The sequence below is a fragment of the Erigeron canadensis genome, chromosome 8 (genome assembly GCF_010389155.1).
Source record: "Erigeron canadensis isolate Cc75 chromosome 8, C_canadensis_v1, whole genome shotgun sequence".
NCBI classification, from domain to species: domain Eukaryota; kingdom Viridiplantae; phylum Streptophyta; class Magnoliopsida; order Asterales; family Asteraceae; genus Erigeron; species Erigeron canadensis.
This window is the reverse complement of record NC_057768.1, coordinates 28,219,429-28,231,724: the sequence shown is the minus strand read 5'-3', so window position 1 is coordinate 28,231,724 and position 12,296 is coordinate 28,219,429.

Genomic DNA, 12,296 nt, shown 5'->3' with positions numbered 1-12,296 from the left:
TATATTAGAAATAAGGATTTATATTTCTGGAGCAATTTTCAATCTACTGATGTACAAACTACAAAGGGCTGTTGTTTGATTACCATATTTATAGTCTAAGTCAAAGTCCATGTAAGCTAAATTTAATGACGTGACAGTGGTGATGTGACACTTAACGGAGGGCTAACGTTAGAAACTAACAACATTATCAATATTGTAAAATTTTTAAAAACGAGATCCTTTTAATAGAAGAAAAATAAATAGGTTCCCTTTATTAAAAAATTTAGGTAAGACGATTACCTTTTTATGGATCTTTCCCTATTTTAAATCTTATTTTGTTTATATATATAAAAGTAAAGAGTTTTGCTAACTAATACCCTGGAACTAATTTGTGTGTATTTAATGAACTTTGATTTTCTTAGAGTAGTTTAGTATGTATTTATGGTTTAGTTAAAAATAGTAAAAATTAACTTAATCTAATGACTATTAAATGCAGTTGTAATAAGTATTAATTGCATTCATTGATTTTTAAGGGAACTCAAAGTTCATTAAAATATACACTAACTAATGCGTTAAACTAAATCTAATTAGTTGTATATAGGAAAAATCCAATTTTTAGAAAAATTTGAAACTAAGTCATAGAGCTAGATTTTCTATTAAAATGTCCAATTATAGAAAATTGAAATGAAATTTAACAAGTTGTGGACTTTATCAAGTATAAAAATGTATTTAGGGTAAATTAACTTTTTTATTTTATCACTTAAAATTAAATTTATTTTTATTTTTATTTATGTAAATTTATTATATTTGGGATCAAAGTGGTTAATAATAGCTAATATTTATATATCTATATATCTATATATATATACCAATCATCAATAGATGGATTGGTATATGGTGAAGCTTAAGACTAATAGGTCTTGGGTTCAGATGTTGGTGCAAGCAAATTGTTCTCCAGAATGGAGACAAAAATTTTTCATCATGGGTTTCCTTTGGAATTGAAGTTAGATATATAAAGAGGCATGCCGCTGAGCCCAAATTTTTCGTTCAAAAAAATGTTAATATATGTGTGTGTATATATATATATATAGAAATATGTACCTGTTAGATACCTAAACTTGGGCTACATCCCTCACATCCTGATTTTATTAATCTATCAATAATTTATATCTTATACAATTAATATTAAAAAAAATTAGTATGTAATGGTTCTATATCTAAGTTTAGGTATTTAATAGCCATAAATTCACTTTTCTCGTATATATATATATATAGTTTAAGTTTATATAGTTTGTCTAAAATATCACTAAAAAAGATAAAATGATTTAAATCACGTGTGAATGAAATTTAAAATTCATATTGTATCATTATAGTACTTTCTTATCTAAATGAAATCTCATACACTATCAAAACACTTCATGTGTCTTTCCAATTCATTCAAAAGTAATCTCTTTTTCCTTTTGTTTGTTTTCATCTTCTTTCAATCCATTCAAAGTGGTCTCTCCCTTTTCCTTTTCTTCTCATTTTATATTTTGACCGAGGAGTTGTCGGAAAAAAGTCACATTTAATTTTGTTTTCAGTTAAAGAAAGCAAAACACAAAGCTGAAGATAACACAAATATCACGATCTACATCTTTTTTTATTTTGAATCTGAACCTTCAACTTTCTTACTCCTATCAATCTAATGTTCCTTATTCACACCCGTTTACTTCATAATTCATTCACCCCAATATTAATTCAAATATATACCCCAATTCAAGTTGTCACATCGTCTATTCCATCCATCAAGTAAATTCAATCCAAAATGTTACTTTTTTTGTGTTATTACATAACTCATGACTCGGGATCGTATTGATGAGGTGGGGAGACAAAAGTTTTTGAAAAATCGAAAAGAAGTCAGAATAGATAATATAAAAATCAGCTATAAACAATAAAAACTAAAAACCATAACAAATTTATAATAAAAAATAATATTTATTTAATTTTATACTGTTTTTAAACAAAAATAGTAAAACTAAATAAGTATTAAAAAATCTCTATATATAATAAAATAAGATTATTTTTTATAGGTATTATTAGAAAGATTTTGTATGTGGTAAATTCATATTTCACTTAAAAATTTTTTTTATTTAATTATGATGTCATATATAAATAAAATAGAAATAGTTTTTTGCATATTTAATTAAAATATCAATCATTTATTTAAAGAATAAAAAATCTCTCTTATATAATATTATTACAAATAAAATGTATTTTTTTATTTAGTTGATTTATTAACTATATAATTATTGTTTTAATTGAATTATTAGATTTATATCAAGTTATAATGTTTTAAAAACAGATATTACATAAAAAATTTTTAATTTATTTTATATTTTAAAATTTTAATTAACATGCCCGGATTAAACCCGAGTTGATTAACTAGTAGAACTAAAACTAAAAAAGTAATAATAATAATTTATTTAACATGTAGGCTGAAAATAAGTTAAAGTCTCTGATCAAATGTTATTGGGCTGACAGCCCAACAAGTTTGATATACGATTAAAAGCAGAACCCTATGACAATGTATACCTTGCCTCTCTTCTTCAACAATTTAGTTTTATTTGCTTTAGGTCCATACTTTCCTAAATACTTTTTTTTTTTATTACTCTTGTATTCTTTTACCAAATTTATTCAATTTCAACTTTTTATGTTATTAGATTTTATTTAAAACTTTTTTGTTTACACAATTACATATAGTTTATTTTGTTTTATTTTGATGATAAGGGTTTATATTTTTTTGATTATAAGGTTTTGTATTTTTTCATCCGATTATTTTCTATATGTTTGTTATCATGTGACTAGTAGCTTTCAAGCAAGTTTTCTGTAAATATGTTTACATTTGAGAGAATGTTATTTCTGGTTGATGTATTCTTGCTTTTGTTTCATGGGTTATATCCATTGTTAAATTAATCAAAATTTTCCTTCATCATTTTATAGTAAAAAAGCATTGTGATTATTTACATCCATGTATAATTTTTTAGTTAACAATTTCATACAACAATATCTTAGAATTGTATCCTAAAATTAGTATTTATTTCTAAGTTTATATGTATTATTGAGTCAGTTCTTATAGTTTTATCTAATATCTAATGTGGATTTTTTTTTCATTCCCCGGTGATTTGTGAGCTTATAAGTTGTAACACATTAAATTTGTTATTTGAGTTTTTAGATATTATAAAATCTCTCTATAGTTTGTTATTGTGATGTGATGGTGTTTTTATGTTGTTAGATCTTATTATGGTAAGAAATAGACAAATATGATCAAGTAATTTTTTAAGTAAAAAGAAGATGTTGCTTATGCATCTATTGAGTACTAAATTTTGACTAATATATAGTATATTTTTTCTAACCACAATAACTTTTGGCTAATTATCTTGCATCAAATTAGAAGAAGTTAGAAGTTGATAGATTAACCACTTTACTTGAAGATATTATTTATTAGCTAAAACTTACTGCCGTTAAAAAAACATATTAGTCAAAATTTAGCATTGAGTAGATGTATAAGCAACAAATTTATGAAAAACTTAATTAAAAGCTACTTAATACATGATAACAAACATATAAAAAAAATCGGATGAAATATACAAAAATATAAACCCGTCTTATCAAAATAAAAAAAATCAACTATTTGTAATTGTGTAAACAAAAAAGTTTTAAATAAAATCCAATGATATAAAAAATTGAAATTGAATGAATTTGGTAAAGGAATTACAAGAGAATAAATAATAAAAAAAAAATAGAGAGATTAGGGAATTATGAACTGAAAGTAAAAAACCCTAGATTGTAGAAAAGGGGAGGCAAGGTACATGTTCTTCATAGGGTTTTGTTCTTGACCGTGTATCAAACGTGTTGGGATGTGATCCCATTAACATTAAATCTAGGACTTTAATTTATTTTCATCCCAAATATTAATTATACTTATTATTATTACTTTTTAGTTTTATTTTTATTTATTTTTATAGTTATTTAGTTTTGTTTATTATTTGTTAAGAAATAATATAAAGTTAAAAAATGAATTATATGTATATTATAAATTTGTTACGTTTATTAGTTTTTTATAGTTGACTTTTATACTTATAATTTCATAAATTGTTACTTTCATAAATATATTAATCAATCCGAGTTCTCTCTGATTTTTCAAATAATTCTGACTCCTCACATCGTTGAATCCTGAGCCGGGAGTTTGATAATAATAATAAAATATAAAATTTTGGATTGAGTTTACCTATAAATGGAATAGATGGATCGTGGCCGCACTGCAAGAAGCTTCTGAGATGTATCTGTTGGGGTTGTTCGAGAATACTAATCTTTGTGCTATTCATGCGAACGGATTTACTATTATGCCTAAGTGTGGAAAACGTTAATTTCAAAGTAAATTAGGTTTTTATGGTTTGGTCATGTTATTTGGAAGGAGATTACTGATAGTTAGTTGATTGATTTCTTGATCTCGTTATAGCTATGTGTTATCTTGGCAACTTAATTATGTTTAGTTATTCAGTTCTTGATGTGTGAAATCGAGTTTAATAATTTATAACAAGATCTACCGCTTACTGTCTACCACACACTTACGGGCAGTGTACCCGTTCGTATGTAATATAGTTAATTGGTAAGACCAGGATCGAACACAAGGACTGAATGTTGTACTTAAGGTTGTAAAAACGTAAATCAAGAGAAAGTTTGGTTTGTGACCGAGTTGTCACTTTGCGTTTCAGAAAGCTAATTAATCGACAAGTAAAATAAATTAAATACTCAACCGGTGTCAATCGAGAGTATGCGAAAATAGTTTGAGTTGTAACAAATAATTAAAAAGCCATCTATGTCGAATCCGCTACACAAGAAGTTTAGGTTGCATATGGTTTAAGCTCATAACTCAATAATGTTGGTGACAATAATCGTGACAAGTTCAAAACACAAACGGGGGCACAACGTTTGTAAAGTTCACTCAATCACCTAATCAACCCAATTTTCTTGCAACAAGTGGTACCACCAACCCTATTACAATTCTTTGGACTAACTAGTTTGTTTGATTATTTAAATAACAATTTTATCTTTGTGAAAGAAACGTGGTACCACCAACCGTTAAATTCACTTAACAAATTAATTTCTATTAAATTTATATTCTTTACTATCATACCATGACCTAGCAAAAGTTGTTCATAGACAAACAACTAAAATAATACTTGCATTCAACTAGTACCACTATGGAAGAACACAAATATCACCAAGAACACATATTTAAGTAGAAGAAATCACTTCATTAAGATCTTGACAAAATGTTAAGTAAAACCAACTTGAATTCAAAATACTATGCAACCATAACTAATTGTTTCACTTCATCTTCATAGATGTATAAGGATTTAGCTACTCATAATGTTAAAAGCTAAAGATTGAAGTAGAAAGGAAGACATAATGTACCCAATATAGAGAATAAATCTAAACCGAAGTTACAATCGAGCTACAATGAGTAACAATAGCTAAAATTAATCTTCAAGTCTTTAAATGATGTTGGAGTAGTGAAAAACCCTTGAAACCCTTGAAAAACGGCTGAAGTATAAGTGTGTGAGCTGAAAATGTCCAAGACTAGGGTTTGGATGGAGTGGTGGGTGGTATTTATACCCCAGGAGAGAGAAAATGGTGATGTCAGATAGATCTCGCGCCGCTAGGAACTCGGGTCGCGCCGCTAGCTCCTTCAGGCCAAAGTTCTGACTTCGAAGGTGCCCAACTCGCGCCGCTAGAGAACCTAATCGCGCCGCTACTGGGTTGTAAACCCTGGCTCGCGCCGCGAGAGAACCTAATCGCGCCGCTAGGGACTTCAGTGAAAAGTTCTGTCTTGAAAATCCACAACTCGTGCCGCTAGGGACCATCCTCGCGCCGCGAGGTCTTGCAGGGAGTTGCCGTTTCAGCTTTGTTCTTCTTCGGTTAGTGCATATGGACCACTTCTGAGCTATTTTCTACCATTTGGGGCAATATACCTGTTGTAGGCCTGAAACCACTAGCAAATACCATAACGTACCACAAAACAAGTATAAATGGCTATAAAACTAGTACAAAACGTCCAATTCGGTGTAGGGAAACATGTACAATTTGAGGCTTATCAGTCCTTTTTATGTGCAGGACCTCTTGTGACACTCTTTAGAATGCTAAGGACTTAAAGGAAGTTTTGGATAGTAAAGGGACTAAAGCTATCATACTGAAGACTCAAGGGCTGAAGTTAAATTATGAAGTCTGGGTAGCTTTGGGAAGAAGAAAAAAGATGAGGGGGCTGATTATAAATACGCAACCTAGGGTTCCTTAACTCCCTAGCCGTGTCTCTTGATGTTACCGTTGTCCGTCTAAAATCATCTTCGATCTAATCTTTTGTTTCTTTAATGTTCGGTTAGGGTTTGTTCAAAACTAATTTTATGTATTAAACTATTTTCAGCAGTTATTTATAAATTAATCATATGGATATCTCGGTATATTGTGAACTTGTGATTGAATCTTCTCGTATTATTCTCAAAATCTATATAAGTTTTAATTAATATTTCATGGTATCAGAGCTAGGTTGTGATTGGCAATCTTTCTTGATTCAGACTTGTATCTGTTTCAATTGATTCTATAAAAAATTATATATATATATATATATATATATATATATATTGGGTTTATCTTGATTTAGGGATTCTCCTTTCTAGGGTTTTCACGAATCAATTGATATTTCTTATTACATCTCTTCTGCTCGTGTGTTGGTCTCACCTTTCTTTAAAGGTTTGTAGGCTTATCTCTGGTAGCGAATTCAGTTCTCTTGTGATTGATTCCTTGTGAATCTCTTGTCACAATATCTTCCTGTTGCCTGTCCCTATTTGGTATAATATTGGAATTACTGTTGGCGACCACAATGTAAGTTGTCTTCCTACTTTATCTGTCGCAAATTGCTTTGTGCTTGGAGGGCTTCAAGTGTAGAGAGTTTGGCCTATAGGTTTGCATCCCTTTGCATTTTATGTTCTTACATGGTTAAGTGCTCGAATCTACTTGGGTGTGTTCTCTGTTTTCTTTAATGTGTTTATGTGTTCAATATTGTTCTATTTATCTGTTGAAGATTAATATTATTTGCTTATTATCCGAACCTTTTTTCTTCTGGATCTCTAGTGATACGTGTCCAGGCACTTGAGTGACATGGAATCTGGTTCCATGTTGAGCTTTCCTATTTGGGATTTTTGTTCTGTCTTTCTTTTTGTGTGTGTATTTCTTGCTTGTGCTCTTGTCTTTTGCTTATTCTCTGTGTTATATGGCTGATCTTAATCCTTTTGATGTAATGGATTTGTTGGGTACTCAAATATGTAAACTGGACTTTGGTGATGAACTTTATTTGCATGCTAGTGACACTTCATGTGTACCACTGATTAACTTTAAACTAAAAGGCACTGAAAATTATAAAGCATGGGCTTGTGCAATGGAATTAGCACTTGAAACTAAAAACAAAATGGGTTTTATTAATGGTACTTGTGTAAAATCTGATGATAATGATGTTCTTGCTAGACAATGAAATAGATGTAACTCTCTTGTTCTCTCTTGGATTCTTAGTTCTGTTTCTGAGGAATTGTACTTAGGTCAAATTTTCTCTAAAAATGCTCAAACTATCTGGGAGGAACTAAAAGAAACCTATGATAAAGTTGTGGATCCATTACCTTTAACCTGCATCACAAAATTAATTCTTTAACTCAAAATGGGGCATCTCTTTCTGAATATTATCATAAACTTAACTCTTTGTGGAAACAATTTGATGCTCTCACTAAATTACCAACTTGTACTTGTAATGCTGCAAAAGAAATTCAAGAACACCAAAACCTTTTGAAACTTATGCAATTTCTCATGGGGTTGGATGATATTTATACATCTACTAGGAGTAATATCCTTACTAAGGACCCTTTACCTAGTGTGAAGGCAAAATTTGCCATCATTTCTAGGGAGGAGTCACATAGGGGTATTCCATCTGGTGATAGCTTTTTTTAAATCCCAAAACAGTGCTTTCTTGGCTAAATCTTTTGATAACAAAGGAAGAAACAACATGTATTTCAACAAGAATGAAAGAAACTTCAGTAACAATAGAAACCTTGTCTCTAGCAAAACCTCTGACTTTAGAAGAGTCCCTAATACATCTCTTAAATGTGATAAATGTCATAGAGTTGGTCACACAATTGATAAGTGTTTTGAAATTGTTGGATATCCTCCTGGGTATGGCAGGGATACCCCTGCTAGGAGAAATCCTTCTGGATCATTTTATAAACCTTCTTCTGGTAATAATGTCATGGTTAATAATGCTTCTGCTTTTTTTTGAAAGGTAATGCTTCTGCTTCTAGTTATGCTGTATCTTCTAGTTCTAGCACTGGAAATGATTCTGGTGCCAACATGAACCTTACCCCTGATCAGTATGCTAAATTGATGGAAATGTTGTGTGAAAAAACTCCTTCTAAAAGTGTGCAAGCCAATATGGCAGGTACATTTTTTAATTCAAACTATTTTTTTAACACTCATTTTGAAAAAATTTTCTATTTCAATCAAAATGCTAAAAATACTATGTAAGAGGAAGGGTGGATCACTGACTCTGGTGCTAACACCCACATGACTTGCAATGAATCTTGGTTAACAAATGTTCATGACATATCCAATCTTGGCCTCACTGTTGGGCATCCAAATGGAACCCATGCCAAGATTCTTAAAATTGGTGACCTAAGATTAAATGATGATATTGTATTGTTTGGAGTTCTATTTGTTCCAGAGTATTGTGTCATCCTGTTATCTATGTACAGCTTGACTAGGGACAGTAAGGCATTCATTGGTTTTGATCAAAATAGCTTTGTTATACATGATTTATTAACAAAGAGAGTGATTGGGAGTGGTAGACAAAATGGGGGACTATTTTTTTTTTTCAAAAATATGTTCAAAGGTAACAATGTCTTGAGTAATCATACTATTTTTGAATGTCACTTGTCCACCCAAGTCTGGCATAATAGACTTGGGCATCCCTCTGAAACTGTTTTAGTCACTCTTAAAAATAAGCTACAACTTGATGGTGATCTTACTGTCTCACCACGTGAGACATGCCATAAGGCAAAGCAAACAAGAGACTCTTTTCCTTTAAGTAAACATAAAACTAATTGTCTAGGTGATCTGGTTCATCTTGATTTGTAGGGATCCTATAAGGTCCAAAGCAGAGAAAAATATAAATCCTTCCTCACTATTGTTGATGATCATACAAGGGTTGTTTGGGTATATTTTTTGAGAAGCAAAGATGAAACCTTGGACAACTTTGTCAGTTTTTATAACTTGATAAGAAATCAGTTTAAAAGAAGAATTAAAATTGCTAGAAGTGATAATGGGAGTGAATTCATTAACCAAAAAATGAATTCTTTTTTGAATGAACATGGTGTGATTCATCAAACCTCTTGTGTGCATACCCCCTCAACAGAATGGGGTTGTCGAGAGGAAACATAGACACTTGCTCAATATGGCAAGAGCTCTTATGTTTCAAGGGGGTTGCCTCTTAATTTATGGTTTAATTGTGTTCTAACTACCACTTACTTGATAAATAGGTTACCCTCTTTTGTCTTGTCTGGAAAATCACCCTATGAGTTAATTTTCAAAAGTGAACCTAATTTTTCCCATTTAAGGGCCTTTGGTTGTCTTTGTTTATCTACTATCTTAAATAATCATGATAAGTTTTCTAGTAGATCTGAAAAATATATCCTTATTGGGTACTTTAATGAAAAGAAGGGATATAAACTTCTTAGTATGGAAAATAAAGCTATCTTGTTTTCAAGAGATGTGAAGTTCTATGAAAATGTCTTTCCATTAAAAATGATTAATGAATCTCACAAACCACCTCTTTTTGACAAGAATAGGACTTGTCAAAATCCTCTTGATTCTATTTTTTTAGAAATTGAAAATTCAACCAACAATGCCCAAAATCCCAATGATGAGGGGAGAATTCACATCACTGAAAGTGATGGCAATGATAATGGTCCCTTTGGTAGCACTGTGGTGACTGCTAGGGATCAACCATCTATTGCAACACTTCAATATGATGAAGACCATGGGAATGATAATTCTATATCTTTAACTCATGGGAATGACCCTCTTGCTACTGTTGACCTTAGAAGGTCTGGCAAGACCATAAGAACTCCCAAGAAATATCATGACTTTGTGCTTGGAAATAAAACCAAGCACATTATTGCCAACTTTGTTTGCTATTCTAATCTCAATTCTGAAATCTCATGCTTTGTGTCTAATTTGAATAAACATAATGAACCCAGTTCTTATCTTGAAGCTAGTAGAGACCCATTATGGGTTGAGGCCATGAACAATGAAATGGAGGCCCTCTATAAAAATGGCACTTGGGAGTTGACTGACCTGACTCCTAATAGGGAGCCCATTGGGTATAAGTGGGTTTAAAATATTAAGTATAAGTCTAGTGGAGAAATTGATAGATACAAAGCTAGACTTGTTGCTAAGGATACTCACAAAGAGTAGGAATTGATTTTGAGGAAACATTCTCACCAGTTGTCAAAATGGTGACCTTTAGATGTCTTATCACTGTTGCTGTTAATAATAAATGGCCAATTTTTCAATTAGATGTTAACAATGCTTTTTTGTATGGTGACCTTGATGAACATGTTTATATGTTACTTCCTCCTATATATTATTCCAGTTCCGATCTTGGGGTTTACAGATTGATTAAGTCTATGTATGGCCTTAAACAGGCACCTAGGAAGTGGAATGAGAAACTCACTTGTGCTTTAACTGAATATGGTTTTGTGCATAGTAGGAGTGATTATTCTTTATACACTAAAACTGATAATAAGGTGTTCATTGTGCTTCTTGTTTATGTAGATGACATTGTTAAAACTGGTAACAACATTAATGAGATTGAAAACTGTAAGTAGTTTCTCAACTCTAAATTTTCTATTAAGGACTTAGGATTACTTAGGTATTTCCTTGGAATTGAAGTTATTGATATTAATGGTGACATATGTTTGTCACAAAGAAAATATTGCCTTAACCTCATTTCTGAATTTGGTCTTCTTGGATGTAAGCCATCCCAAACTCCCATAGATTGTAATCTATCCCTCTGTTTCAAGGATGATTCTGACAAACCATTGGATAATATCACTAAGTATCAGAAGCTTGTTGGTAAGCTTATTTATTTAACTCTCACTAGACCAGATATTGCATACTCTGTCCACATTCTGAGTCAGTATATGCATGATCCATATGAATCCCACCTGAAAATGGCTTTGAGGGTCGTTAGATACTTGAAGGGCTCTCCAGGTAAGGGTATTCTTTTCAAACATGACTCTTCTATCACTCTTAGTGCCTTTGTTGACTTCGATTGGGCAAGAAGGCTACTACCAGGAAGAGTATCATTGGATACTGTCTCTTCCTAGGTGGTTCCCTGGTTTCTTGGAAAAGCAAAAAACAATCTACAATCTTTAGATCTTATGCTTAAGCTGAATTTAGAACTTTAGGTTATGTTACATGTGAAATTATCTGGGTTTTGAAAATTCTCAAGGACTTAGGTGTTTATACTTATGATCCTGTTCAAATCAAATGTGATAGTAATGGAGCAATGTAAATTGCTACCAACCCTGTATTCCATGAAAAGACCAAGCACTTTGAACTTGACTTATTTTTTACTAGAGAAAAGGTTTTGGCAGGAGTCATTGAGATTGTCAAGGTTGCCTCAGAATCAATGAGGCAGACATTTTCACCAAGGGGCTTTCACTTGCTCAACACAATCACCTTTGTGACAAGCTAGACTTGTTCAACATTTTCCACAATTAAGTTGTGGGGGGTGTTATCTTGGCAACTTAATTATGTTTAGTTATTCAGTCCTTTTTATGTGCAGGACCTCTTATGACACTCTTTAGAATGCCAAGGACTTAAAGGAAGTTTTGGATAGTAAAGGGACTGAAGCTGTCATACTGAAGACTCGAGGGCTGAAGTTAAATTATGAAGTCTGGGTAGCTTTGGGAAGAAGAAAAATGATGAGGGGGCTGATTGTAAATATGCAGCCTATATATACTTGTTACTGTTGGCTAGGGTTCCTCAACACTCCCTAGCCGTGTCTCTTGATGTTACCGTTGTCCGTCTAAAATCATCTTCGATGTAATCTTTTGTTTCTTTAATGTTCGGTTAGGGTTTGTTCAAAACTAATTTTATGTATTAAACTATTTTCAGCAGTTATTTATAAATTAATCATATGGATATCACGGTATATTGTGAACTTGTGATTGAAT